Genomic DNA, 3,951 nt, shown 5'->3' with positions numbered 1-3,951 from the left:
CATGAACATCAATCCCCCCTCGTGCGGTGGTCTGGGAGTAGATCCTCACCTCCTTCTTCCAGACCATTAGCAAACCGCCCGTTCTGCCATATGAGCGCGGTTCCACAATCCTCTTATCCAGGCCCAACTTGGGCTTCGTTTGCGTAGGCCGGTAAGAACCTAACGGAGGGAAAGAAGTCTTCTAAAGAAACAGAGGGAAAAAGTCTATTTTTCATCCTCAAGTGTGCCTCGGTGGACAAATAACCCACTAAAGTCAATTTTGGTATAATTTTGACCCTGAAATGTCTAAAATCGGGTAAATCTACCCCTTCAGTGGTTTTGCTATGATTTAGGTGGTTTTGGGACACGTCATCATCTTCCTTCTCTCTTTCTCTCCCATGTGTGTAATACATCTAACCACGATGGACGATGATGCTCGCCATGGACGTGCTACAACGCTGCCTAGCCCTCTCTCTCCCCTTCCCCTATCCCTCCTCTCTGCCTCTCGTGGCATGAATAGGGCGGCCTGCACGCGCCCGTGTTCAGTCACGCCGTCAGTGGCAATGACCACTGGCCATCTTGAGCCACGCCGCCATGTCAAGAAACTTTGCCGCCCCTCCCTACTCTGCCAAAGCAATTGGAGCGAGTCGCCCCCAAATCGTAGCCTAGACGTCGTGTTCCTTGTCTTTGGTATGTCGTTGTCTTGTCTAATTCCCTAGCTCTGACGAGCTCCAGTGCCTTTGCCGCCTTCCTCGAGCTCCCTCTGGTATTCCTAATGCTCCTGGCGCCTCCCAAGAAGACCACCGACCCCGAGCTCCTTCCTCCATGGCCCGGTGCTCCGGTAATCGCCGTAGCCTTCCATGCTGTCGTTGTTGTGCTTGATCATGATCTATTGAAAGGGGCGGTAGATGCTATCCTTCGAGACCATAACGACAAGTTTATAGCTCAGGAAACAAATATTTGCTATGGACGACGAAAGATTAAACATAGCCAAATGCAGTGTTTATTTGTCACTTATTTGTCACGGCAAAAAAAGACTTTTTTTATATGTGCGCTTCTGGGCTTTTTTCTTTTTTTCTTTCTATAGAGAAAAGGCATGTAGAGCGACGGAAAGGGGTGTTCGGGCTAGGAGGCCTCTCTGCCTGAACGAAATCGCTCCTTCGGGGCAACCTGTCGCATCGAACCTTTTGTTTGGTTTGGGAGGTCCATAGACCAAACGTTGGGTGGTGATCGGTGTCCTAAAGTTAAACCACTAAATGCACGAACTATGATGCCCCAGCCTATCCACCTAGGCAATAAAAAATTATGTTGATTTTTTACCCAACCACACAACATAAAACAATGCTCCATCATCCTCATCTCTTCTTCCTTTTTCTCACCTTTTTGCATTGTGGTCATTTGCCATTTTCTTTTTCTCTAACTTCCCACTGGCTCCTATGCAGGAGTCTGTCCGAGGCTTGGTTCGACACTCGATCCTAGTTGGTATGCGGGGTGTCCGGTTGAAGCCACCTGCTCGCCGTGCCCTAATTGTTTTTGCCTTTTATCGACTTATCAAATAAACTTGTGTTTCGTTGGTAAGCCAATAAATGATTAAAAATAAAATTCTAAAATACATTTAGGTTCCGTAAAAAAAATCATGAGGCCATACTTACTGAAGAAGAAAAGATCCCATTAAAAAAAAGTAGAGAAGAAGAATAGAAATGACGCGTTTTTGCTGGCTTTCCCCAACCGCCGGACCACGCCGTCTCTCCGTCTTCGATCCCCATTCAGAGCCCACGATTCCGACAAGCATCGGACAAACGCCACTATATTTCCACTCGGCCGATCCTCCATCCAGTCGCAAATTTCCGCCGGAACCGCTGAACTAATCGTTCTCCGAGGAAAGCGATGGCTAGAAAGGATCTGTCTTCTCGCCGGCGCCGGCTCCCCCTCCGGCGGCCGCGCGATGAGGACCGCCTCAATGCCCTCTCCGACGACCTGATCCTCCAGATCCTGGGCCGTCTCGACACCCGCAGCGCGCTCGGCGCCGCCGCGCTCTGCAGGCGCTTGGCCCACCTCCCTCGCGAGCTCCCCGCCCTGGATCTCAAGGTCAGCGACGCGCTCCCGCCGCGCTACCGGCGGTGGCTCGACCTCCTCAACGAGGCAGTCACATCGGACGCGCTACGCGGGTGTAGCCGGAGGCTACGCCCCATCATCGGGCGGTACGAGCGCCGCGCCATGCGCGCCATGGTCAGCTCCGTCAGGAGCCTCAGAGCCCGCCGCCACCGGCGTGCGTGCAGCAGGCTGTCGCTCGAGTTCTTCGCCTTCAGCACCTCCGCCAGCATCAACCGCTTGGTCGTGGACGCCGTCGATTCCTGGGGTGTCGAGGATCTGGAGGTCGTTGCCAAGTCGACGGAGCCGATCACACATCTTCGTCCGGTCTACACGTTCCCCCGTGGTCGTATCAGCAGGAAGCCCGGCGAGTCCCGCCTTCGAAGCCTCAAGCTCGTCAATTGCTTGCCCCCGCCGCTGGATGGCTTCACCGCGCTCACCACGCTGCTGCTGCGGGACCTGCCCTGCTCTACGCCGGCGGCCGTCTACGAGGGCGTGGTCGCTGCGTGCCCGCAGCTGCGGGTTCTGCATCTCGTCGCCTGCTCCTTCGACAAGGATACGGCCCGTTGGCTGGTGTTCGACGCGCCCATGTAAGAAATCAGAGAGCTTGTCGCTGACGGCCCGTTGATGACGGTCAAGCTCCGGTCTCTCCCCAAGCTCGAGAGCCTCACTGCCGTGGATGCCAGGGTTCTGTTGTGCTCCGACGCCAACGTCCCTTGCCTTGCGCATGTGAGCCTCGTCTTCTCCATTGGTCCACTGGACAACCACTCCATTGTGAACCACTTGATTGCCTTGTTCATGCTCTCGTTGAAAGACGCGGCCATCAGCTTGAGGAATCTCATTCTGCGCTTTACTGGGCCAGAGATGTGGATTCTACCCAATCTGAAGAACCAGTTTTCTCTGATGCCCAATCTGAAGAAGCTGCTTGTTGCGGATGTGCCATCCTCCTGGGATGTCTCATGGCCGCGCATCCTCATCCAGGCAGCACCACTGCTGGAGAGCCTTCATGTTCATGTTTCATGTTTCACAGTCCCAGTCCCAGTCCCAGTCCCAGTGCCAACATGAGGAGGAGCCAGGTCGTCAGAATGTCTCCTCCTACTTGCAGACGCAGCAGCCATCATCGTCATCTTCTTGGCAGCGCCACCGCCATCTGAAGGAGCTGGTGGTTGTTGGCTTTCAGAGCACGAGCAGGATACATCATCAGCTAATCCACCTCGTGAGGTTCGTGGTGGATACTTCCCCGGCGCTGCGCCGTATCACGCTGTTCAAGCATGGTCATGTCGAGGACAAAGGGGGGCCCTGCCACTGGGAGGTGGTGAGCAAGCATAGCACCTGGAGCAACGACGAGAAACTTGCCGTCCTAGACTGCTGTTCCACTTCGACACCCCAAATTGAAGTGCTGCTAGGCTGAGCTAAATCTCTTCTTAGATTATTGTTTATTATGGTGCGTGATGATTCTGGATGCTCTTTAAGAAGAGGGAAACTCGAAGGAACATTACACTGCATTTCATCTTACAACTTCTGAACTACACGTTCAAGCAGTGCCAACAGAGGGAAACTTCAGAAGAGGGTTGACAACAAGTGATCATCTTACACACTCAAGCATTTGTAACGTTACACTAAACAGAGAACTAAAAATAACAAGGAAATCTGCTTGAAACACACTGTAAATGTGCTTTATTGCCACTGTCAATTTAGATCGATTGGTACACACTGAACTGGAGCATATGTATAACAGTTAAGGAGCAGAAACACACTGAAGCATTTGTTACATTATTACATCTAGCACTGGACACCAGGATACTGTAAAAAAAATAACAAGACAGCTGTCAATCACATGAAAAACACCTCCTAGTTACTGTCATAAGCAATCAGTAGAAA

General features: G+C 52.3%; 1 pseudogene; it reads left to right on the top strand.

Moving 5' to 3' along the window:
* Positions 1-1,676: 1,676 nt before the first annotated feature.
* LOC123190085 (uncharacterized) lies at positions 1,677-3,575 on the top strand (annotated as a pseudogene).
* The last annotated feature ends 376 nt before the right edge of the window (positions 3,576-3,951 follow it).

Source organism: Triticum aestivum, chromosome 1A (assembly GCF_018294505.1).
Source record: "Triticum aestivum cultivar Chinese Spring chromosome 1A, IWGSC CS RefSeq v2.1, whole genome shotgun sequence".
Taxonomy (NCBI): Eukaryota; Viridiplantae; Streptophyta; class Magnoliopsida; order Poales; family Poaceae; genus Triticum; species Triticum aestivum.
The sequence above is the reverse complement of the archived record's forward strand: the minus strand, read 5'-3'. Positions and strand labels throughout refer to the sequence as shown.